The 24,734-nt window shown below is 46.2% G+C and overlaps 1 protein-coding gene, 15 non-coding genes and 6 pseudogenes across 24 annotated transcripts in view; all 22 read right to left on the reverse strand.

The window, feature by feature from the left end:
• The window catches only part of LOC146502969 (uncharacterized), a 225,304-nt gene that overhangs the window by 183,764 nt on the left and 16,806 nt on the right, over window positions 1–24,734 (reverse strand). The window lies entirely within an intron of this gene.
• On the reverse strand, window positions 158–271 carry LOC146503117 (U5 spliceosomal RNA). The gene has a single exon (XR_014868960.1). It is a non-coding gene; the product is annotated as a U5 spliceosomal RNA (small nuclear RNA).
• Window positions 532–765, reverse strand: LOC146503118 (U2 spliceosomal RNA; annotated as a pseudogene).
• On the reverse strand, window positions 5,784–5,839 carry LOC146503119 (U5 spliceosomal RNA; annotated as a pseudogene).
• On the reverse strand, window positions 6,093–6,264 carry LOC146503120 (U2 spliceosomal RNA; annotated as a pseudogene).
• Window positions 11,182–11,323, reverse strand: LOC146503121 (U2 spliceosomal RNA; annotated as a pseudogene).
• On the reverse strand, window positions 11,518–11,630 carry LOC146503122 (U5 spliceosomal RNA). The gene has a single exon (XR_014868932.1). It is a non-coding gene; the product is annotated as a U5 spliceosomal RNA (small nuclear RNA).
• On the reverse strand, window positions 11,873–12,063 carry LOC146503123 (U2 spliceosomal RNA). Its single transcript, XR_014869086.1, has one exon. It is a non-coding gene; the product is annotated as a U2 spliceosomal RNA (small nuclear RNA).
• Window positions 12,258–12,370, reverse strand: LOC146503124 (U5 spliceosomal RNA). Its single transcript, XR_014868926.1, has one exon. It is a non-coding gene; the product is annotated as a U5 spliceosomal RNA (small nuclear RNA).
• LOC146503125 (U5 spliceosomal RNA) lies at window positions 12,702–12,814 on the reverse strand. The gene has a single exon (XR_014868994.1). It is a non-coding gene; the product is annotated as a U5 spliceosomal RNA (small nuclear RNA).
• LOC146503126 (U2 spliceosomal RNA) lies at window positions 13,058–13,248 on the reverse strand. Its single transcript, XR_014869060.1, has one exon. It is a non-coding gene; the product is annotated as a U2 spliceosomal RNA (small nuclear RNA).
• On the reverse strand, window positions 13,443–13,555 carry LOC146503127 (U5 spliceosomal RNA). Its single transcript, XR_014868918.1, has one exon. It is a non-coding gene; the product is annotated as a U5 spliceosomal RNA (small nuclear RNA).
• Window positions 13,799–13,979, reverse strand: LOC146503128 (U2 spliceosomal RNA; annotated as a pseudogene).
• Window positions 18,784–18,908, reverse strand: LOC146503129 (U2 spliceosomal RNA; annotated as a pseudogene).
• On the reverse strand, window positions 19,434–19,624 carry LOC146503130 (U2 spliceosomal RNA). Its single transcript, XR_014869062.1, has one exon. It is a non-coding gene; the product is annotated as a U2 spliceosomal RNA (small nuclear RNA).
• Window positions 19,819–19,931, reverse strand: LOC146503131 (U5 spliceosomal RNA). The gene has a single exon (XR_014868948.1). It is a non-coding gene; the product is annotated as a U5 spliceosomal RNA (small nuclear RNA).
• Window positions 20,175–20,365, reverse strand: LOC146503132 (U2 spliceosomal RNA). The gene has a single exon (XR_014869014.1). It is a non-coding gene; the product is annotated as a U2 spliceosomal RNA (small nuclear RNA).
• LOC146503133 (U5 spliceosomal RNA) lies at window positions 20,897–21,007 on the reverse strand. The gene has a single exon (XR_014868951.1). It is a non-coding gene; the product is annotated as a U5 spliceosomal RNA (small nuclear RNA).
• Window positions 21,227–21,417, reverse strand: LOC146503134 (U2 spliceosomal RNA). The gene has a single exon (XR_014869015.1). It is a non-coding gene; the product is annotated as a U2 spliceosomal RNA (small nuclear RNA).
• LOC146503135 (U5 spliceosomal RNA) lies at window positions 21,612–21,724 on the reverse strand. Its single transcript, XR_014868971.1, has one exon. It is a non-coding gene; the product is annotated as a U5 spliceosomal RNA (small nuclear RNA).
• LOC146503136 (U2 spliceosomal RNA) lies at window positions 21,992–22,182 on the reverse strand. The gene has a single exon (XR_014869036.1). It is a non-coding gene; the product is annotated as a U2 spliceosomal RNA (small nuclear RNA).
• LOC146503137 (U5 spliceosomal RNA) lies at window positions 22,371–22,482 on the reverse strand. The gene has a single exon (XR_014869122.1). It is a non-coding gene; the product is annotated as a U5 spliceosomal RNA (small nuclear RNA).

Consider the following 24,734-nt stretch of genomic DNA (forward strand, 5'->3'; position numbering starts at 1 on the left):
CACTTCTCGCTTGTGACGGTGCGCTCTTTCACTTGGCTCACAGGGAGGGCCTCCGCTTCAAATCTCCGCCCACCCACAGTAGCTCAGAGGCCTGCGGAGCTGCCCTGGAACTGCGCGCTTTCTTCTATTTCTTCTTTTGAACAACGAGGAGAGGGCCCAGCCAGACGGCAGACCCTGCCAAAAAATAGGTGCAAATCCTTAGCCTCACTCTCCACGGAAGTCTTTAGTAAAAGGCGAAAGACTTGTACATTTTGAAGAGAAGCCAGAGTGTGTGTTTCTCTTGGCCTCGCATGGAAGCCGCAGTGACTCCTCGTCCCGGCTTCCGGCGTCACGGTAGGCCCTGTTTGCTTGGCTGAAGGGGCAGGATCTCAGGCCCCGCCTGCTCTGCTCCAGAGTTCGACTTTGACAGGAGAGGGGTGACTGGAGAGGAGTCACGTTCGCAGGCTTCAGGCTGCTTTCTGGCTCTGGGGATCTTTGTTGGCTTGGCAGACCTTACTTTGTTTGGCTTTCTTGCTTTTGCACAAAGTCAGCAAAGGGGGCACCATTCCCGGATGGCGCTGCAATACCGGGTCGATGCGTGGAGCGAACAGGAGCGAGCCCCTTATTCGGCTCCCTGTTCTGAAAATGCGTTTAATACGTTGCTCCCCGAATCGGGGGCGTATTCAGATATTAAACTGATAAGAACAGTATTTTTTTTTTTTCTTCCTTTTTATTTTCAAGTACAAAAGAACCACAAACTTAGTAACAATACTGCAAAGAAACTGTACAAACCTTCACTTCTGATAGAACAGAGGAGAAGCGTATTTTAAACAGAAGAAAACGTTTGCTCTCCCCCATTGATCAGGTATTCAGTTGTCCTTTTCTGCAGGTGCTGTAATATCCAAATAGCAAAATGATTAATCAGGATTTTTTTTTTTTTTTTTTGTTTTTTAAATGGAAAAAACACAACATTCATTGTACACAACATGCCAAAGTTACATCGCATCTTCTCGATTTGCAACCACATTAACATATTTTCCCATCCTTTTTTCTTTTTTTTTTTTTTTTTTTTTTTTTTTTTTGACTCTAAAACTAGTCTTACTGTATATTGCTCTCAAAACAAACTAAAACTCTTTCCCCACTTAGTCTCCAAAATTAGGTGGCTTCTGAAAAATGGTTTTCCACCTGTCTTTGATTGCATCCCACCCCCACTTCAATATCTCAAAATGCCATACTTTTTCTATTTCTTTCTCTACCAACCCTACATGTGCCCATAACTGTCCATTTATATAGACCCCAGAATATACCCTTGCCGAGCCTTCCCACAAATATAGTTTCACCAAAGACACTAGTAAAAGAGACTTTTCTTTTCGATTGCTTTCCCTTCTCCCACCCCGTAAGGGACATTACTTCATTGTACAAGATTCCTTTTAAACAATCATACTGCCTCTGCATTTCGCCCCACACTTCTCCCGCGAAAGGACATCCCCACATTACATGCTCTATTGTTTCTTCTCTTTGACATGTGCTTCTCGGGCAGTTCTTATTGTCACACAATCTATGTGCATACATTATTGACCTTACTGGTATTTTTTTATGCAGCAGCAACCAATTAAGGTCCCTGCACCCGTTGCCTCAGTTCCCTTTTTTTGGGCTCGTTTTCCATACCTCCTCCTGCACCCATATGTTTTGGGTTGTGGGTTTTCTGCACCAAAGTTCTATACAGTTTTTTGGTGATTCAACATTAGGTCCTTGTCCTTATATTCCTGGTACTTCTCTCGCCATTTAATCATCCTTGAATAATGTTCTGGCCTGCCTTTCCGCCCTCGGCACTCTATTGTCCACTCGATCAATTGTCTCATGGGACCAGATAACCAAAAGCGGATCAAAACTTGACATTTGTGTATATTGGGCCTATTCAATAGATTACAGATATTGCTATAATACATCACGTCCAATTTCAAGGGGATGCATGGGACATCCCTCCCACCTTTTTGTATTGTCTGATACATCGTTGTTCTTTTTACGTATTCATACCCCCCCCCAAATTAATTTAAAAATTCCCTCGTGTTAGCACCTTCCTATGAGTCTGTGGCATTGGGAAGACATATGCCAAATGGAGTAGGGCAGGTAAGATGTCAGCTTTTACGGCCAAACCTTGCCAGTTATAGTGAGCTTTTCTTTTGGACCACATCCCCAATTTCTTTGTGACTTTTGCCATCTTCAAGTCCCAATTATGATTTGCGTCCCCCCCAGGGTTCCCAAAATCAATGCCAAAACCCGCATGGGCCCTTCACACAACGAGAGGCCCACAGAGCATCTCTCTCCTACCCTGCCCATCTTCCCAAATATTTGTATTTTGATTTTTCCTTATTAACCTTTGACCCCCGCCGCACTCTCAAAGGTCTGTATTGTTTGCATCGTCTCCCTCACACTCCCATCATCTTCCAGATAGAGTACTGTATCATCTGCGTACTGCGAGATTTTCAGCACCTCCCCCCCTGGCAAAACCACCCCTCTGATTTTCTCATTTCCCATTATTGCGCATGCTAACGGTTCTACGTATAGACATAGAGTAGGGCGGACAGGGGACAACCCTGCCGTAGCCCTCTCTTCTGTTGCACTTCCTCTGTTAAGTATCCGTTATCTTTACATTGCAAATTATGTCAGTATACATCATACTTATCCAGTTCAAAAATTTTCCCCCTATATCAAAAGTCTCATCACCCTCCACAGGAAATCGTGGTTGACCCTATCGAAGGCTTTTTCCTGATCAAGTGTCCACACATATTGATGGTCACGTTCCTCTCTTCTATGTACATAAGCACATCTCTATGTAGTTGTAAATTCCAACCAATCTGTCTGCCCTTCACCCCACATGTCTGGTCTGCATTTATAATAGCAGGCATAACTCGGGCCAGACGTCTTGCTAGGGTTCTACTCAGGATTTTATAGTCCACGCAGACCATTGAGAGAGGCCTATAGTTTGAAAGCGCTGCAGGTGAACCTTTCTTATGTATTAGACTTATCACTCCTGTCCTCATACTCTTTGGCATTCTACCCTTTTCACACATTTCATTAAATACCTCCAACAAGTGGTCTCCAATGAGATCCCAAAATGTGATATAAAACTCCCTTCGTAAGTCCGTCTATCCCAGGTACCTTGTTATTCTTCATTGTCTTTGTAGCCTAGTATAGTTCGTGATTTGTTATACTCCTTTCCAATATCTTCCTTTCGTCCTCTGATTAGGCCTCTCTTCAGAAAATCCCAAGATTATTTCTTGGGCATCTTCATCTACTTTTTTCCAACGCCAAACAATGATCTATAGTACTCTTATACCACCTTCAATAAGTTATCCCCGCCCGGTAACCAATTTCCCATCACTTTCCCAACCCCATAATTGCCCCTTTTTCCTCTCTCTTTTTCATATGAGCGAAAAAATAGGTCCGAGCACTTCTCCTGTCGCATATGCTCCTCCCTGCATAAATTTCAACATTCTTGTTTCGCTCTATTCTGGAACAAATCCTCTGTTTCTTCAATAATACATTCAATTCCTCACTCGCTCCCCCGTTTTTGTTGTTATTCCTCTGAGCTTCTATCCCTGCAATCTTTTCCTGGAGCTTCTTGAAAACCTCTTTGGAAGCCTGCGCTCTCTGTGTGCTATAAGCAATTGAAAACGTTTTTATTCTCTTTTTCGTTTCTTCCCACCACCTCACTCTGTCCTCATACAACCCTTTCATTTCCACCCAACTTCCGAAGATTTCTCTAAATCTTTCCCTATACTCATATTCTGCCAAGACGTCATATTCAATTTCCAATATGCCTTACCAAAAACTGCTCCTCCGGAAATTACCATTACCCAAATTGCTTTATGGTCTGTAAAAGGGGCAAAAATTGTCCCCCCTCCCGTTACCTTCTCCTTATCTCCTACTAATATATAATCTAATCTGCTCCTCATTCCTCGACTATTTTCCCATGTATAACCGACCTGTTTGCCTAATATCTTTCCCATAGTATCCGCCAAACTGTACTTTGCCATAAAAATCTCTGAGCAGGGACGATCCACCATCCTTGTCTAGCGAGCAATTTAAAGTCTCCTCCCACGATAATCACTTTGCTCGTCATAAAACATATATCCAAACCAGCCAAAGAGTTCTCTACGGGCCCGTGGTTCTGCGTGTGCATAAATATTAACCACGCGACATTGAAATCCAGCCTTCTTAATGTCCACTACCATCACTCTACCCCTGGATTACAGAGAACGTGTCTATGATTTGGATGCTTTTCCTCCCACACAAAACTCCCACCCCTGATCCATGTACGCTCCCCACGCTCCATGCTGCTTCGCCTCCTACCCACTCCTTCGTGAAGAGCAGAGCGTCGGCCTCGTCTCTTAAGTGGGCTTCCTGGATTAAACATATATCAAAGTCGCAAGTAATTAAAAATTCATACACAGCTCCCCTTTTCTTTGCATTCCTCAGTCCTCTGACATTTAAAGTCATTATTTTCATCTTATCCATTTAATGGTAAGGGCTACTTCCCCAAACTTTCCTGAGAAAATAATGTTCGTATCAGAGAACTTTCAGCGTTACTTTCATTTTCACTCCCATCGTCGAATCATTTTCACTTATCGTGGTGCTCAAAGGAGTGTGGGTACACTCCGTTTGAGTTCCTTTTGGAGCACGCCTTTCTCCCTCCACACCGAAAGGCGCAGTCTCCAATTTTTCCTCATTGCTATCTTCTGGCGGAGTGGCCGAAACCTGCCTTTTCCTTCTTTTCGCCTTCTTTCTTCCTGCTTTCCCTAACCTCTCTCCACGGTTGCCTCCGTCATGTCCTCACTCGTAGCGAAGGATCCTTCCTTATTCCTGTCCTCTGTATCTAACAAAGGAACCTCTATCATTCTCTCAGAAACTTCTTCTTCCTCGTCAGCCTCATTTCTCTCACCTGCAGGAGTCTCCTGCATTAAACAAAGGTGTTCCTAATTTGTCATGTCCCAGTTTCCTTCTCTTGGCCCACCGGCCCCACCACTACTGCAGCGTATGACCTGGGCTTTGTGCAATCTCTTGCCATGTGCTCCTCTGACTCACATAAATGACATTTCTTTAGTACAGTGCAGTCTCTTGTGCTATGTCCCCGTTTCATTGCAATTTCGGCACCTCACCTGATTGCAATTAGCGGCTTCATGGCCTTTGCCGCCACATCTTCTGCAAACCCGAGGTTGGCCCGCGTAGATGAGGAAGCCTCTGTCCGCCCCGATAGAAAAAACTGCCGGAGGATGTCGATAGCCGTCTTCACTATTCGGGTCTTCCTCCATTTTGACGCGGAATTGTCTTTTGCCGGTCCACAAGCCCAGACCATCTTTATTATTCTTACTCCAGGTAAGACCTTTACGTGTCTTCCCAAAAAACATCTTATAGTCTCTTCTGAAACCCATGGGTTATACATGTGTACAGTTAGGGACACTATAGTCACTTCTATATAAAGGGGGTGACCATGTACCTTTTTAGTTCTTCATTTGACGTCAGGTGAGCTTTTCTCCTTGCTTCTTCCGCTGTGTCTTTCGTAGTTAGCGTCACATCGCAGTACTTGTTGGGTATACTCTGTTGCAAGCAGTAGATCTCCTCGGGCTGAATCTGCAAAGCATCAACAAAATCCTCCTCCCAAAGTTATTCGATCCTGGAAAGCTGCATCTTTGTCTTTTAGAGCAATCTTAAGGTGTTCCTCGTGGCCATCTCCTCTTTCAGTCTGCGTATAGCTGGCCGACCAGGTCGCCATTGTGCTTCTCAGGTAAGAACAGATGCCTCACTCTCCACGGAAGTCTTTAGTAAAAGGCAAAAGACTTGTACGTTTTGAAGAGAAGCCAGAGTGTGTGTTTCTCTGGCCTCGCAGGAAGCCGCAGTGACTCCTCGTGCCGGCTTCCGGCGTCACGGTAGGCCCTGTTTGCTTGGCTGAAGGGGCAGATCTCAGGCCCCGCCTGCTCTGCTCCAGAGTTCGACTTTGACAGGAGAGGGGTGACTGGAGAGGAGCACGTTCGCGGCTTCAGGCTGCTTTCTGGCTCTTGGCTTGGCAGACCTTACTTTGTTTGGCTTTTTTGCTTTTGCACAAAGTCAGCAAAGGGGGCACCATTCCCGGAGGCGCTGCAATACCGGGTCGATGCGTGGAGCGAACGGAGGGAGCCCCTTGTTCGGCTCCCTGTTCTAAAAATGCGTTTAATACGTTGCCCCCGAATCGGGGGCGTATCAGATATTAAACTGATAAGAACAGATTTTTTTTTTTTTTTTTTTTTTTTTTTTCCTTTTTTTTATTTACTTTCCACAACATTTCCATCCTTTACATTTACATTTCACATTTCTCATACATCTTAACATATTACTTTCCAATCAATGTCATACCTTCATTTCTTTACACCTAAATAAACATCCTACAGAAAGAGAAGAGAAGTTGAAACAACAAGAAAATCCCACAAAATGAAAGACCAGAAACTGAAGAAACAATCGCCTTTCTATTATCTCGCTCCTTATCACTTACCACCTTTTTTTTGGTGGTTTTAAAAAGATGGTTTTCCACCTATCCTTAATTGTATCACTTCCCCACTTTTCTAATTCATGCCAGTATATACTTTCAAATTCTTTCTCTATTGCCTTAACTGTTCCTATCTCTCTCCATTTATACACTCCGGTTATATTTCCCTGCCTTGCTTTCCATAATTTAAGTTTTACAATTGATATCAGCATACAAATTATTTTGTTTTGTTCTTTTCCCACTCCTTTAACCCCCAACGAAGTGATTTCATCATATGTCACATTCTCCAAGCACTTATAACTCTCTTTCACCCCATCCCACACCTTTTTTGCATATTCACATCCCCATAATACATGTTCAATTGTTTCATCTTCCATACAGTTTTTCCTTGGACAGACTTTTTGCTTCCCCAAATTGTGGGCATACATTGTGACCCTGACTGGTAGCCTTCTATGCAAGTGCAACCAATTAAAATCTTTAAGCCCGTTCTTAAAACTCTTGTCCTGGGCCCGTACCCACACTTCAGAGCTCACCATTACTGGATTGACATTGAGTTTCTGTACCAGTTTCCTATATAGTAACTTATGATTTATCACTGTATCCTCATCTTTACATTCCGTATATCTCCTCCCCACTTTACCATTCGCTGGAAGTACTCCGGCCTAGTCTCAGCTTTAGGGCCTTTATTATCCCACCCTATTAAAAAACCGGTATGGTATAGACAGCCAAAACCATATCAGGATTTGGCATTTGTGTATATATGTCTTTTTCAAGAGTATACATACATTGCTATAGAATATTGCATCCAGCTTCAGAGGAACGTTTGGCACATCCCTCCCACCATCTGCTATTTCCTGATACATTAGCGCCCTTTTCACATATTCATAGCCCCCCCATATAAAATTAAATATTCCCCTCATTAGTTGAGCTCTATACTTCTGCGGCATCGGAAAGACGTAGGCCAAATGTAGCAGCTTTGGCAATACATTGGCCTTTACAACCAACACTTTCCCTGAAATGGAAAGTTTTCTTGTCTTCCATAATCCTAGGTTTTTTTCGACTACAGTCATCTTCTTTTTCCAATTACACAATGCATCCCCCTCCCCATTCCCAAAAGAAATTCCTAATACGTCCATAGGGCCTTCGCACAACATATAATCACAGATCTTGTCCTTCCTCCCCTCCCACTTCCCAAGGTATTTATACCTAGTCTTCTCCTTGTTTATTCTCGATCCAGTTGCTTTTTCATAAATCATATAGAATGTCTATCACTCCCCTTAAGCTTTCATCGTCTGCCAAGTATAATATTGTGTCATCCGCGTATTGTGATATTTTAAGCTCTCGCCCCGGGGCAACGTTATCCCTTTAACAATGTGGCTCACCCTTATTGCACAAGCAAGAGGTTCTGCGTATAAAACAAAGAGCACCACCGAGAGCGGGCACCCTTGCCGCAATCCTCTTGTTTGTTGCACTTTATCGTTAAATGCCCATTAATTTTGATTTTTGAATTTATTCCCTTATATAAAACCTTTACCCATTTTGTAATGGCTCCTCCTAGACCCAGCCCATCCATAACCTTCCACAAAAAAGCGTGGTCTACTCTATCGAAAGCTTTCTGCTGGTCCAGGCTAACACATATTGCAGCAATGTTTTCTCTCCTTTACATATGTGAGTACATCCCTGTGTAGATGTAAGTTCCATGTGATTTGCCTCCCCTGTACCCCACAAGTTTGGTCCATTTCCACTATGTGTGACATGACTCCTGCTAGCCTATTCGCCAGAACCTTACTCAGTATTTTATAGTCCACGCACAGCATAGTTAGTGGCCTGTAATTGTCTAGTTGGTTCGGGTTTCCTTTCTTAAACAGAATAGTCACCACTCCCGTTTTCATGCTTTCCGGCATCTCTCCTCCCTCCATGATTTCCTTAAAAAACCTCCAAAAGGTGGATCCCCACCATATCCCAAAACGCCACGTAAATTCTTTTGTTAGGCCATCTATGCCGGGCACCTTATTGGCCTTCATTGCCGTTACCACATTATACACCTCCCCTACTGTCAATTCCCCCCCCAGCTTTCCATTTTTTTCTTCGGGTAGCCTTCTCCTTACCGATCTTATAAAAACCTCCCCCTTCCCCTCATCCAAGCTCTCCTTTGTAAACAATTTTCCATAATATTCTTCCGCCGTTCTTAACAAATCATCTTTCCCCCTTATCACCTTCCATCCCTCTCCAGTTCCGTTATAACCCCCCTCTTATCCCTAGTCTTCATTTTGCTAAAAAAGTATGAGGAGCACTTCTCGTTCTCCTCATACTCTTCCTGTTTTAATTTATATATTACGGCCCTCGCTTTCCTCTCAAGTAATTCCTCCTGTCTCATTTTTAAATTTTCCAAGTACCCTTCCTTTTTAATTCCCCTTCCCGTATTTTCCATAATATAGATTTTTTCTATTTCTTTTTGTATTGTGTCGAACTCTTTCTTTTGGACTTTTGACCTCTCTGTACAATATTTGATTGTAAACTTTTTGATTTTTTTCTTTATGTCCTCCCACCAAACCACGTTGTTACTGTATAAGCTTTTCATCTCAGCCCATATCGGGAAGATTTTCATGAAGCCTTCCCTATAGGCTTTCTCTGCGAGGACGTCGTTGTTAAACTTCCAATACCCTTTCCAAAGTCTGGCCCTACTATCTCAAGCTCCACATCAACTGCTTGATGGTCTGTGAAGAGGGCCGGTATTGTTTTTCCCTCTATTATTTTGCACTTTTTTTCTACTAAAATGTAATCTAACCTACTCTTCACCCCCCTTGTGTTCTTCCAAGTATACCCCACTTGCTTTCCCAGTAACTTCCCCATTACATCAATTAGTCCATATTTCGTAATGAAGGTCCTAAAGGGGAGGGAAAACTTTTCCCTTTCCAAAGAGCAATTAAAATCCCCTCCCACAATAATATCTTTCCTAGTCAAAAACAAGTATCCATTTTTTGGAAAAGGTCCTTACATAGCCCGTGCTCCACCTGTGCATATACATTTATTATCCGACATTGAGTCCCATTTTTATCAATATCCACCACCATTACCCTTCCTTGTATTACAGTAAAGCTCTCAATTATCCGAATATCCTTATTCCCACATAACACCCCAACTCCAGTCCCATGTACCCCCCCAATGCTCCAAGTAGCTTCCCCTCCCCTCCATTCCTCAGTAAACAAAGCAACATCCCTCTCATCTCTCAGATGAGCTTCCTGAACCAAACAAACATCGAAATTGAAGCTCAATAAAAATTCATAAACAATTTTTCTCTTCCGGGCACTTTTTAGCCCCCTAACATTCAGGGTAATTATCTGTAGTTTTCCCATACCATAAACAAAACGCAAGTGGAGCACTAAGGGCAAAAAATATAATAATAATACTAAAGAGAAAGAAAAAAAAAAAACAAACAAAAAAAAAAAAAAACCAATGAGTCTCTTGGTATATTTTACCTGCTCTCTTGGATTCTCTAACTATCCATATTGACATGTAACAAAAGGTCTTTTATGAAAGAGTCCTCGGACTTTTCTTCGCTCTCGTCTTCCTCTTCCATATCTCCATCGCTTGTCACATCACTTAGAGGGGTATGCATGCACTCAGTCTGCGTTCCCCTCAACACATACCCCTCCACATGTCCACCCTCCTCCAAAACCTCCTCCCTAATATCTTGATCACTTAGCTTACCATCTTCAGAGAAAGCGGCTGGACTCACCTTTCTCCTCCTTTTAGCGGACTTTCTCCGTGGTTTTCCAACCACTTCCCAACCTTTTTGGGGTTCCTCCCCCTGCTGTACTTTCTCACCATCTTGCTCAAGACTTCTCTCTCCCTTCTCCTCATGTCGCTCCGTCCCCTCCTCCACACCTTCCACCTTGTCCTCGTTAGCCTGATTTCCAGCAGCTGGTATCGGCTCCTGGGGCCTTGCTCCTACACCAGAGTCTATTTCCTCTTCGCTACGTTCTTCCCCAATAAGTCCAGTCTTTACCACGGCTGAATAAGGCCGTGGCTTAGTACAATCTCTCGCCATGTGCGCTTCCGAGTCACATAAGTGACATCTTCTGGGCTCCTTGCAGTTCCTCGTAATATGTCCAAGCTTGCCGCAACTCCTACACCTCACCTGGTCGCATTGTTCCGCATTATGTCCAACACTCCCGCATTTCCTGCATGCTTGGGGCTGCCCTGCGTAAACAAGGAAGCCTCTGTCCGCTCCAATAGAAAAGACTGCAGGTGGGTGGCAATATCCATCTTCACTGTTCATATCCGCCCTCAATTTGATGCGAAATTGTCTCTTTCCGGTCCATATGCCCAGACCGTCCTTTATCTTTCGTACTCCTGGGAGAACAGTAATGTATCTCCCTAGAAAGTACCTGATAGTCTCTTCCGTGACCCATGGGTTATACATATGTATCGTTAAAATTCTGTAATCATTGCGATACAAAGGGGTCACCATATATCTCCGCAGTTCTTTATCTTCTTCCACAATGCTCTTCCTTCTCACTTCTTCCGCGTATTCTCCTGTAGAGAAAGTCACATCATAGTGCTTACTTGCGGTGCTCTGTTGTAGGCAGAATATTTCCTCCGGCTGTATCTTCAAGGCTTCGAAAAGGATTCTCCGTCCAAAAGTTATTCTGTCATGCATTTGTGTGTCTTTCTCCATGAGTTCAAATCTCAGCGTATTTCTTGTTCCAAAAGTCTCGGAAAAACTGGCCGACGACGTCGCCATCTTTGTTTGCTTCCCGTCTCCTCAGGTAAGAACAGATACTACACTTGATCTTAGCCAAAAGGCCGAGAAGCGATGGCCTCCTGCAGGTTCCTGGCTGAGCCGCCTTCTTGGGACACTTCTCGCTTGTGACGGTGCTCTCTTTCACTTGGCTCACAGGGAGGGCTCCGCTTCAAATCTCCGCCCACCCACAGTAGCTCAGAGGCCTGCGGAGCTGCCTGGAACTGCGCGCTTTCTTCTATTTCTTCTTTTGAACAACGAGGAGAGGGCCCAGCCAGACGGCAGACCCTGCCAAAAAAAGGTGCAACTCCTTAGCCTCACTCTCCACGGAAGTCTTTAGTAAAAGGCGAAAGACTTGTACGTTTTGAAGAGAAGCCAGAGTGTGTGTTTCTTTGGCCTCGCTGGAAGCCGCAGTGACTCCTCGTCCCGTCTTCCGGCACACGGTAGGCCCTGTTTGCTTGGCTGAAGGGGCAGATCTCAGGCCCCGCCTGCTCTGCTCCAGAGTTCGACTTTGACAGGAGAGGGGTGACTGGAGAGGAGCACGTTCGCGGCTTCAGGCTGCTTTCTGGCTCTTGGCTTGGCAGACCTTACTTTGTTTGGCTTTTTTGCTTTTGCACAAAGTCAACAAAGGGGGCACCGTTCCCGGAGGCGCTGCAATACCGGGTCGATGTGTCGAGCGAACGAAGCGAGCCCCTTATTCGGCTCCCTGTTCTAAAAATGCGTTTAATACGTTGCCCCCGAATCAGGAGCATATCAGATATTAAACTGATAAGAACAGATACTACACTTGATCTTAGCCAAAAGGCCGAGAAGCGATGGCCTCCTGCAGGTTCCTGGCTGAGCCGCCTTCTCGGGACAGTTCTCGCTTGTGACGGTGCGCTCTTTCACTTGGCTCACAGGGAGGGCTCCGCTTCAAATCTCCGCCCACCCACAGTAGCTCAGAGGCCTGCGGATCTGCCTGGAACTGCGCGCTTTCTTCTATTTCTTCTTTTGAACAACGAGGAGAGGGCCCAGCCAGACGGCAGACCCTGCCAAAAATAGGTGCAACTCCTTAGCCTCGCTCTCCACGGAAGTCTTTAGTAAAAGGCGAAAGACTTGTACGTTTTGAAGAGAAGCCAGAGTGTGTGTTTCTTTGGCCTCGCAGGAAGCCGCAGTGACTCCTCGTCCCGTCTTCCGGCGTCACGGTAGGCCCTGTTTGCTTGGCTGAAGGGGCAGATCTCAGGCCCCGCCTGCTCTGCTCCAGAGTTCGACTTTGACAGGAGAGGGGTGACTGGAGAGGAGCACGTTCGCGGCTTCAGGCTGCTTTTGGCTCTTGGCTTGGCAGACCTTACTTTGTTTGGCTTTCTTGCTTTTGCACAAAGTCAGCAAAAGGGGGCAGTAGCTCAGAGGCCTGCGGAACTCCCTGTAACTGCGCGCTTTCTTCTATTTCTTCTTTTGAACAAGGAGGAGAGGGCCCAGCCAGACGGCAGACCCTGCCAAAAATAGGTGCAACTCCTTAGCCTCGCTCTCCACGGAAGTCTTTACTAAAAGGCGAAAGACTTGTATGTTTTGAAGAGAAGCCAGAGTGTGTGTTTCTTTGGCCTCGCTGGAAGCCGCAGTGACTCCTCGTCCCTGCTTCCGGCGTCACGGTAGGCCCTGTTTGCTTGGCTGAAGGGGCAGATCTCAGGCCCCGCCTGCTCTGCTCCAGAGTTCGACTTTGACAGGAGAGGGGTGACTGGAGAGGAGCACGTTCGCGGCTTCAGGCTGCTTTCTGGCTCTTGGCTTGGCAGACCTTACTTTGTTTGGCTTTTTTGCTTTTGCACAAAGTCAGCAAAGGGGGCACCGTTCCCGGAGGCGCTGCAATACCGGGTCGATGCGTGGAGCGAACGGAGCGAGCCCCTTATTCGGCTTCCTGTTCTAAAAATGCGTTTAATACATTTCCCCCAAATCGGGGGCGTATCAGATATTAAACTGATAAGAACAGATACTACACTTGATCTTAGCCAAAAGGCCGAGAAGCGATGGCCTCCTGCAGGTTCCTGGCTGAGCCGCCTTCTCGGGACACTTCTCGCTTGTGACGGTGCGCTCTTTCACTTGGCTCACAGGGAGGGTTCGGCGTCAAATCTCCGCCCACCCACAGTAGCTCAGAGGCCTGCGGAGTTCCCTGGAACTGCACGCTTTCTTCTATTTCTTCTTTTGAACAACGAGGAGAGGGCCCAGCCAGACGGCAGACCCTGCCAAAAATAGGTGCAACTCCTTAGCCTCGCTCTCCACGGAAGTCTTTAGTAAAAGGCGAAAGACTTGTACGTTTTGAAGAGAAGCCAGAGTTTGTGTTTATTTGGCCTCGCTGGAAGCCGCAGTGACTCCTCGTCCCGGCTTCCGGTGTCACGGTAGGCTCTGTTTGCTTGGCTGAAGGGGCAGATCTCAGGCCCCGCCTGCTCTGCTCCAGAGTTCGACTTTGACAGGAGAGGGGTGACTGGAGAGGAGCATGTTCGCGGCTTCAGGCTGCTTTCTGGCTCTTGGCTTGGCAGACCTTACTTTGTTTGGCTTTTTTGCTTTTGCACAAAGTCAGCAAAGGGGGCACCGTTCCCGGAGGCGCTGCAATACCGGGTCGATGCGTGGAGCGAACAGAGCGAGCCCCTTATTCGGCTCCCTGTTTTAAAAATGCGTTTAATACGTTGCCCCCAAATCGGGGGCGTATCAGATATTAAACTGATAAGAACAGATTTTTTTTTTTTTTTTTTCAAAATTTATTTATTTCATACAATTCATTAAAAAAGTGAAAACAACACCAGAAACATATTAGTAATAATAGAATACAAGAAAAATAAGAAATAAATAAAAAAATAAAAAAATAAAATAAAACAGGCACCAAATGGAGCCGCATCTTACCACTACATGGGCCCGTACTCTATAATATTCTTCTCAAACCCAAAACGTCCGTTCTAGAACGACAGAACTATATCGGAAACACAAAAATCAAACTATCCTCCTAGTTTGAATCTCTTAAGCCTTCCTGAAACCGGGAGGTGTTTGGAAGACATGTTTCCACCTATCCTTAATTGAGTCCCAGCCCCATTTAGTTTTCTCTAAAAGACAAGTCTTCTCTATTTCTTTTACTATTATTCTACGTGTAGTTCTAGCTGTCCATTTGTAAGACCCCAGGATGTACCCCTGTCGAGCCTTCCACAAAAATAGTTTTGTCAGGGCCATTAACAAGGGGATCTTTCCGCTGGCCTCGTTTCTTTTTTCCTTCCCTGTAAGGAACATTAGCTCATCATATTGGATGCCATTTAAACACTCATATTGCACTTGCATTTCTCTCCACACTTCTTGCGCAAAACCACATCCCCACATTACATGTTCTATTGTTTCTTCTTCTCCTTGACAAGTAGTCCTTGGACAGTTTTTGTTGTCGCTTAATCTATGAGCATACATTATGGATCTCACAGGGATTTTCCTGTGTAGCAGCAACCAGTTCAAATCTTTACACCCATTGCTCAAGTCTTTTCCTTGTGCTCGTTTCCATGTAGCCTCTTTCACCCACACACACAGTGTGTGGGTTTTTTTCCACCAGGGTCCTATACAAGGTCTTATGATTCAGAGCAAGGTCCTTATCCTTACATTCTAAATGCTTCTCCCGCCACTTGATCAGCTTTGCATAATACACCGGTCTGCTTTCTGCTCTGGGCACACTATTGTCCCACTTGGTCAGTTGTCTCAATGGGCCTGATAGCCAAAAGCGAATTAAAAGTTGGCATTTGTGTGTATAAGGCTTGTTCAGTATGTTACAAATATTACAGTAATATAATACATCCAATTTTAAAGGGATACATGGAACATCTCTCCCTCCTTTTAGTATCGGCTGGTACATCATAGTTCTTTTCACATATTCGTACCCACCCCAAATAAAACTGAACACTTCCCGTGTTAGTTCTTTCCTAAACATTTGTGGTAATGGGAAAACATATGCCAAATGAAGTAGGGCAGGCAGAATATCGGCTTTCACAACCAGGACTCTGCCGGTTATGGAGAGTCTTCTTTTCTTCCACATCCCCAATTTCCTCCTCACTTTTGCCATTTTTGACTCCCAATTTCGTTCTGCGTCTCCCCCAGGATTCCCGAAATTAATACCTAAGACCCGCATGGGGCTTTCACAGAGGGAAAGCCCGCAAAGCCTCTCCCTTCTGCCTGCCCACCTTCCCAGAAATTTGTATTTAGTTTTTTCTTTGTTCACCCTTGACCCTGCCGCCCTTTCAAAGGTATGTATTAGCTGCATAGCTTCCCTCACGCTCCCATCATCCCCCAAATAAAGGGTGATGTCATCAGCATACTGGGAGATTTTTAACACTTCTCCCCCTGGTAAGGTTATCCCTCTAATTTCTCGGTTTCCCCTTATCGCGCATGCTAAAGGTTCTACATAGATGACGTAAAGCAAGGCAGACAAGGGGCAACCTTGTCTAAGTCCTCTTTGCTGATACACCTCATCTGTCAGAAAGCCATTTACTTTCACCTTGCCACAAATGTCAACATACATCATTTTTATCCAGCTCAGAAATGTTTCCCCTATATTAAAAGTCGTCATCACCCTCCATAGAAAATCATAATTGACTCTGTCAAAAGCTTTTTCTTGGTCAATTGTTACACATATGGAGTCTAAATTTCTGTCCTCTATATACGAGAGCACATCCCTGTGCAAATGCAAGTTCCAAGCAATCTGTCTACCCTTTACTCCACAGGTCTGGTCCTCATTTATAATAAACGGCATAGCCTGGGCCAAGCGTAACGCTAAAGCTCTGCTCAGAATTTTATAATCCACACAGACCATGGACAAAGGTCTATAATTGGAAAGCATTGCCGGTGAGCCTTTCTTAAACAATAAACTAATCACCCCCGTCCTCATGCTTTTCAACATATAGCCCTTTTCACACATTTCATTAAATACTTCTAGCAAATGGTCTCCGATGAGATCCCAGAAGGTGACATAAAACTCTTTCGAAAGACCATCTATTCCGGGTACTTTGTTATTTTTCATTGTCTTCAAGGCATCGTATAGTTCATTCTTATTTATGCATCTATCCATTGATTGTTTTTCTTCTTCAGATAGCCTTTCCCCTAACCCCCTCAAAAAGGTCCCCTGCGCGTCTGTATCCAACTCTTCCTTTTCAAAAAGGCGCATATAGTACTCTTCTACTACTTTCCGTAAATCCTCAGAACCAGTCATCATCTTCCCATCTATCTCCAATTCTTTTATTAGTCCACTTTCCTCCCTCCTTTTCATTTGGGCAAAAAAGTACGCTGAACACTTTTCTTGACCCTCATGCTCCTCCTGCATAAACTTAAAGATCCTTGTCCTCGCTTTCTGTTGAAAAAGATCTTCTTGTTTTTTCAATAAAACATTCAATTTCTCACTTCTATCCCTATGTCTATTTCTGTTCCTATCCTCTTCCTCTTTTGCAATGTCCCTCTGTAAATCTTTAAAGACCTTCTTTGAGGCCTGTGCTCTCCGCATACTGTAACCAATTGAAAATTTCTTTATTCTTTTTTTCATTTCCTCCCACCAGCTCCCTCTATCCACATACAGACATTTCAGATCCACCCAATGTTGGAAGATCCCTCTGAAACTTGCCCTATATTCCTGTTCTAACAAGATGTCATTATTTAATTTCCAATATCCTTTTCCATATGCTGTCCCCTCGCATTCCACCTTCGCCCACACTATTTTGTGATCAGTAAAGGGCGCGTAAAGGGACCCCGTTTCGATTACCTTTTCTGTGTCTCCTACTAGTATATAGTCTAGCCTGTTTCTCATTCCCCGACTATTTTCCCACGTATGGGTCGGACGGTTGCCTAAGAGCTTCCCCATGGAGTCTACTAACCTATACTTTGCCATGAGATTCCTAAGTGGAAGAGAACCATTGTTCTTATCTAAAGAGCAATTTAAGTCACCGCCCACATAAATTACATTACTTGTCATGAAGCAAATATCCAGGCCAGAAAAGAGTTCCCTACGGGCTCGTGGTTCTGCGTTTGCATATATATTTACCACCCGACATTTTATTCCAACCTTTTTAATATCCACCACCAAGACCCTACCCTGTATTGCGGAAAAGCTGTCCGTGATTTGAATACTTTTTTTCCCGCACAAAACTCCCACCCCTGAACCGTATACACTCCCCACACTCCATGCTGCTTCGCCTCCTACCCACTCCTTTGTGAAGAGCAGAGCGTCGGCCTCGTCTCTTAAGTGGGCTTCCTGGATTAAACATATATCAAAGTCACAAGTAATTAAAAATTCATACACAGCTCTTCTTTTCTTTGCATTCCTCAGTCCTCTGACATTTAAAGTCATTATTTTCATCTTATCCATTTAATGGTAAGGGCTACTTCCCCAAACTTTCCTGAGAAAATAATGTTCGTATCAGAGAACTTTCAGCGTTACTTTCATTTTCACTCCCATCGTCGGAATCATTTTCACTTATCGTGGAGCTCAAAGGAGTGTGGGTACACTCCGTTTGAGTTCCTTTTGGAGCACGCCTTTCTCCCTCCACACCGAAAGGCGCAGTCTCCAATTTTTCCTCATTGCTATCTTCTGGCGGAGTGGCTGAAACCTGCCTTTTCCTTCTTTTCGCCTTCTTTCTTCCTGCTTTCCTAACCTCTCTCCACGGTTGCTCCGTCATGTCCTCACTCGTAGCGAAGGATCCTTCCTTATTCCTGTCCTCTGTATCTAACAAAGGAACCTCTATCATTCTCTCAGAAACTTCTTCTTCCTCGTCAGCCTCATTTCTCTCACCTGCAGGAGTCTCCTGCATTAACAAAGGTGTTCCTAATTTGTCATGTCCAGTTTCCTTCTCTTGGCCCACCGGTCCCACCACTACTGCAGCATATGACCTGGGCTTTGTGCAATCTCTTGCCATGTGCTCCTCTGACTCACATAAATGACATCTCTTTAGTACAGTGCAGTCTCTTGTGCTATGTCCCGTTTCATTGCAATTTCGGCACCTCACCTGATTGCAATTAGCGGCTTCATGGCCTTTGCCGCCACATCTTCTGCAAACCAGAGGTTGGCCCGCGTAGATGAGGAAGCCTCTGTCCGCCCCGATAGAAAAAACTGCCGGAGGATGTCGATAGCCGTCTTCACTATTCGGGTCTTCCTCCATTTTGACGCGGAATTGTCTTTTGCCGGTCCACAAGCCCAGACCATCTTTTATTATTCTTACTCCAGGTAAGACCTTTACGTGTCTTCCCAAAAAACATCTTATAGTCTCTTCTGAAACCCATGGGTTATACATGTGTACAGTTAGGATACTATAGTCACTTCTATATAAAGGGGTGACCATGTACCTTTTTAGTTCTTCATTTGACGTCAGATGAGCTTTTCTCCTTACTTCTTCCGCTGTGTCTTTCGTAGTTAGCGTCACGTCATAGTACTTGTTGGTTATACTCTGTTGCAAGCAGTAGATCTCCTCGGGCTGAATCTGCAAAGCATCAAACAAAATCCTCCTCCCAAAAGTTATTCGATCCTGGAAAGCTGCATCTTTGTCTTTTAGAGCAAATCTTAAGGTGTTCCTCGTGCCATCTCCTCTTTCAGTCTGTGTATAGCTGGCCGACCAGGTCGCCATTGTGCTTCTCAGGTAAGAACAGATACTACACTTGATCTTAGCCAAAAGGCCGAGAAGCGATGGCCTCCTGCAGGTTCCTGGCTGAGCCGCCTTCTCGGGACACTTCTCGCTTGTGACGGTGCGCTCTTTCACTTGGCTCACAGGGAGGGCTCCGCTTCAAATCTCCGCCCACCCACAGTAGCTCAGAGGCCTGCGGAGCAGCCTGGAACTGCGCGCTTTCTTCTATTTCTTCTTTTGAACAACGAGGAGAGGGCCCAGCTAGACGACAGACCCTGCCAAAAATAGGTGCAACTCCTTTAGTAAAAGGCGAAAGACTTGTACGTTTTGAAGAGAAGCCAGAGTTTGTGTTTCTTTGGCCTCGCTGGAAGCCGCAGTGACTCCTCGTCCCGTCTTCCGGCACACGGTAGGCCCTGTTTGCTTGGCTGAAGGGGCAGATCTCAGGCCCCGCCTGCTCTGCTCCAGAGTTCGACTTTGACAGGAGAGGGGTGACTGGAGAGGAACACGTTCGCGGCTTCAGGCTGCTTTCTGGCTCTTGGCTTGGCAGACTTTACTTTGTTTGGCTTTTTTACTTTTGCACAAAGTCAGCAAAGGGGGCACCGTTCCCGGAGGCGCTGCAATACCGGGTCGATGCGTGGAGCGAACGGAGCGAGCCCCTTATTCGGCTCCCTGTTCTAAAAATGCGTTTAATACGTTGCCCGCCAATCGGGGGCGTATCAGATATTAAACTGATAAGAACAGATACTACACTTGATCTTAGCCAAAAGGCCGAGAAGCGATGGCCTCCTGCAGGTTCCTGGCTGAGCCGCCTTCTCGGGACACTTCTCGCTTGTGACGGTGCACTCTTTCACTTGGCTCACAGGGAGGGCTCCGCTTCAAATCTCCGCCCACCCACAGTAGCTCAGAGGCCTGCGGAGCTGCCTGGAACTGCGCGCTTTCTTCTATTTCTTCTTTTGAACAACGAGGAGAGGGCCCAGCCAGACGGCAGACCCTGCCAAAAATAGGGGCAACTCCTTAGCCTCGCTCTCCACGGAAGTCTTTAGTAAAAGGCGAAAGACTTGTACGTTTTGAAGAGAAGCCAGAGTGTGTGTTTCTTTGGCCTTGCTGGAAGCCGCAGTGACTCCTCGTCCCGTCTTCCGGCGTCACGGTAGGCCCTGTTTGCTTGGCTGAAGGGGCAGATCTCAGGCCCCGCCTGCTCTGCTCCAGAGTTCGACTTTGACAGTAGAGGGGTGACTGGAGAGGAGCACGTTCGCGGTTTCAGGCTGCTTTCTGGCTCTTGGCTTGGCAGACCTTACTTTGTTTGGCTTTTTTGCTTTTGCACAAAGTCAGCAAAGGGGGCACCGTTCCCGGAGGCGCTGCAATACCAGGTCGATGCGTGGAGCGAATGGAGCGAGCCCCTTATTCGGCTCCCTGTTCTAAAAATGCGTTTAATACGTTGCCCCCGAATCGGGGGCGTATCAGATATTAAACTGATAAGAACAGATACTACACTTGATCTTAGCCAAAAGGCCGAGAAGCGATGGCCTCCTGCAGGTTCCTGGCTGAGCCGCCTTCTCGGGACACTTCTCGCTTGTGACGGTGCGCTCTTTCACTTGGCTCACAGGGAGGGTTCGGCGTCAACGAGGAGAGGTCCCAGCCAGACGGCAGACCCTGCCAAAAATAGGTGCAAATCTTTAGTAAAAGGCGAAAGACTTGTACATTTTGAAGAGAAGCCAGAGTGTGTGTTTCTTTGGCCTCGCAGGAAGCCGCAGTGACTCCTCGTCCCGGCTTCCGGCGTCACGGTAGGCCCTGTTTGCTTGGCTGAAGGGGCAGATCTCAGGCCCCGCCTGCTCTGCTCCAGAGTTCAACTTTGACAGGAGAGGGGTGACTGGAGAGGAGTACGTTCGCAGCTTCAGGCTGCTTTCTGGCTCTTGGCTTGGCAGACCTTACTTTGTTTGGCTTTCTTGCTTTTGCACAAAGTCAGCAAAGGAGGCAGTAGCTCAGAGGCCTGCGGAACTCCCTGGAACTGCGCTCTTTCTTCTATTTCTTCTTTTGAACAACGAGGAGAGGGCCCAGCCAGACGGCAGACCCTGCCAAAAATAGGTGCAACTCCTTAGCGTCGCTCTCCACGGAAGTCTTTAGTAAAAGGCGAAAGACTTGTACGTTTTGAAGAGAAGCAGGAAGCCGCAGTGACTCCTCGTCCCGGCTTCCGGCGTCACGGTAGGCCCTGTTTGCTTGGCTGAAGAGGCAGATCTCAGGCCCCGCCCGCTCTGCTCCAGAGTTCGACTTTGACAGGAGAGGGGTGACTGGAGAGGAGCACGTTCGCGGCTTCAGGCTGCTTTCTGGCTCTTGGCTTGGCAGACCTTACTTTGTTTGGCTTTTTTGCTTTTGCACAAAGTCAGCAAAGGGGGCACCGTTCCCGGAGGCGCTGCAATACCAGGTCGATGCGTGGAGCGAATGGAGCGAGCCCCTTATTCGGCTCCCTGTTCTAAAAATGCGTTTAATACGTTGCCCCCGAATCGGGGGCGTATCAGATATTAAACTGATAAGAACAGATACTACACTTGATCTTAGCCAAAAGGCCGAGAAGCGATGGCCTCCTGCAGGTTCCTGGCTGAGCCGCCTTCTCGGGACACTTCTCGCTTGTGACGGTGCGCTCTTTCACTTGGCTCACAGGGAGGGCTCCGCTTCAAATCTCCGCCCACCCACAGTAGCTCAGAGGCCTGCGGAGCTCCCTGGAACTGCGCGCTTTCTTCTATTTCTTCTTTTGAACAACGAGGAGAGGGCCCAGCCAGACGGCAGACCCTGCCAAAAATAGGTGCAACTCCTTAGCCTCACTCTCCACGGAAATCTTTAGTAAAAGGCGAAAGACTTGTACATTTTGAAGAGAAGCCAGAGTGTGTGTTTCTTTGGCCTCGCAGGAAGCCGCAGTGACTCCTCGTCCCGGCTTCCGGCGTCACGGTAGGCCCTGTTTGCTTGGCTGAAGGGGCAGATCTCAGGCCCCGCCTGCTCTGCTCCAGAGTTCGACTTTGACAGGAGAGGGGTGACTGGAGAGGAGTACGTTCGCGGCTTCAGGCTGCTTTCTGGCTCTTGGCTTGGCAGACCTTACTTTGTTTGGCTTGGCAGACCTTACTTTGTTTGGCTTTCTTGCTTTTGCACAAAGTCAGCAAAGGGGGCACCATTCCCGGAGGCGCTGCAATACCGGGTCGATGCGTGGAGCGAACGGAGCGAGCCCCTTATTCGGCTCCCTGTTCTAAAAATGCGTTTAATACGTTGCCCCCGAGTCGGGGGCGTATCAGATATTAAACTGATAAGAACAGATACTACACTTGATCTTAGCCAAAAGGCCGAGAAGCGATGGCCTCCTGCAGGTTCCTGGCTGAGCCGCCTTCTCGGGACACTTCTCGCTTGTGACGGTGCGCTCTTTCACTTGGCTCACAGGGAGGGCTCTGCTTCAAATCTCCGCCCACCCACAGTAGCTCAGAGGCCTGCGGAGCTGCCTGGAACTGCGCGCTTTCTTCTATTTCTTCTTTTGAACAACAAGGAGAGGGCCCAGCCAGACCCTGCCAAAAATAGGTGCAACTCCTTAGCCTCACTCTCCACGGAAGTCTTTAGTAAAAGGCGAAAGACTTGTACGTTTTGAAGAGAAGCCAGAGTTTGTGTTTCTTTGGCCTCGCTGGAAGCTGCAGTGACTCCTCGTCCCGGCTTCCGGCGTCACGGTAGGCCCTGTTTGCTTGGCTGAAGGGGCAGATCTTAGGCCGAGCCTGCTCTGCTCCAGAGTTCGACTTTGACAGGAGAGGGGTGACCTTTGACCCCGCCGCACTCTCAAAGGTCTGTATTGTTTGCATCGTCTCCCTCACACTCCCATCATCTTCCAGATAGAGTACTGTATCATCTGCGTACTGCGAGATTTTCAGCACCTCCCCCCCTGGCAAAACCACCCCTCTGATTTTCTCATTTCCCCTTATTGCGCATGCTAACGGTTCTACGTATATGACATAGAGTAGGGCGGACAGGGGACAACCCTGCCGTAGCCCTCTCTTCTGTTGCACTTCCTCTGTTAAGTATCCGTTTATCTTTACCTTGCAAATTATGTCAGTATACATCATACTTATCCAGTTCAAAAATTTTCCCCCTATATCAAAAGTTCTCATCACCCTCCACAGGAAATCGTGGTTGACCCTATCGAAGGCTTTTTCCTGATCAAGTGTCACACATATTGATGTCAAGTTCCTCTCTTCTATGTACATAAGCACATCTCTATGTAGTTGTAAATTCCAACCAATCTGTCTGCCCTTCACCCCACATGTCTGGTCTGCATTTATAATAGCAGGCATAACTCGGGCCAGACGTCTTGCTAGGGTTCTACTCAGGATTTTATAGTCCACGCAGACCATTGAGAGAGGCCTATAGTTTGAAAGCGCTGCAGGTGAACCTTTCTTATGTATTAGACTTATCACTCCTGTCCTCATACTCTTTGGCATTCTACCCTTTTCACACATTTCATTAAATACCTCCAACAAGTGGTCTCCAATGAGATCCCAAAATGTGATATAAAACTCCTTCGTAAGTCCGTCTATCCCAGGTACCTTGTTATTCTTCATTGTCTTTGTCGCCTCGTATAGTTCGTGATTTGTTATACTCCTTTCCAATATCTTCCTTTCGTCCTCTGATAGCCTCTCTTCCAGAAATCCCAAGATTATTTCTTGGGCATCTTCATCTACTTTTTCCACGCCAAACAATGATCTATAGTACTCTTCTACCACCTTCAATAAGTTATCCCGCCCGGTAACCAATTTCCCATCACTTTCCAACTCCATAATTGCCCCTTTTTCCTCTCTCTTTTTCATTTGAGCGAAAAAATAGGCCGAGCACTTCTCCTGTCGCATATGCTCCTCCTGCATAAATTTAAACATTCTTGTTTTCGCTCTATTCTGGAACAAATCCTCCTGTTTCTTCAATAATACATTCAATTCCTCACTCGCTCCCCCGTTTTTGTTGTTATTCCTCTGAGCTTCTATCCCTGCAATCTTTTCCTGGAGCTTCTTGAAAACCTCTTTGGAAGCCTGCGCTCTCTGTGTGCTATAAGCAATTGAAAACGTTTTTATTCTCTTTTTCGTTTCTTCCCACCACCTCACTCTGTCCTCATACAACCCTTTCATTTCCACCCAACTTCCGAAGATTTCTCTAAATCTTTCCCTATACTCATATTCTGCCAAGACGTCATTATTCAATTTCCAATATGCCTTACCAAAAACTGCTCCTCCGGAAATTACCATTACCCAAATTGCTTTATGGTCTGTAAAAGGGGCAAAAATTGTCCCCCCTCCCGTTACCTTCTCCTTATCTCCTACTAATATATAATCTAATCTGCTCCTCATTCCTCGACTATTTTCCCATGTATAACCGACCTGTTTGCCTAATATCTTTCCCATAGTATCCGCCAAACTGTACTTTGCCATAAAATCTCTGAGCAGGGACGATCCACCATCCTTGTCTAGCGAGCAATTTAAGTCTCCTCCCACGATAATCACTTTGCTCGTCATAAAACATATATCCAAACCAGCAAAGAGTTCTCTACGGGCCCGTGGTTCTGCGTGTGCATAAATATTAACCACGCGACATTGAAATCCAGCCTTCTTAATGTCCACTACCATCACTCTACCCTGGATTACAGAGAACGTGTCTATGATTTGGATGCTTTTCCTCCCACACAAAACTCCCACCCCTGATCCATGTACGCTCCCCACGCTCCATGCTGCTTCGCCTCCTACCCACTCCTTCGTGAAGAGCAGAGCGTCGGCCTCGTCTCTTAAGTGGGCTTCCTGGATTAAACATATATCAAAGTCGCAAGTAATTAAAAATTCATACACAGCTCCCCTTTTCTTTGCATTCCTCAGTCCTCTGACAT

Source organism: Neolamprologus multifasciatus, chromosome 14 (genome assembly GCF_963576455.1).
Source record: "Neolamprologus multifasciatus chromosome 14, fNeoMul1.2, whole genome shotgun sequence".
Taxonomy (NCBI): Eukaryota; Metazoa; Chordata; class Actinopteri; order Cichliformes; family Cichlidae; genus Neolamprologus; species Neolamprologus multifasciatus.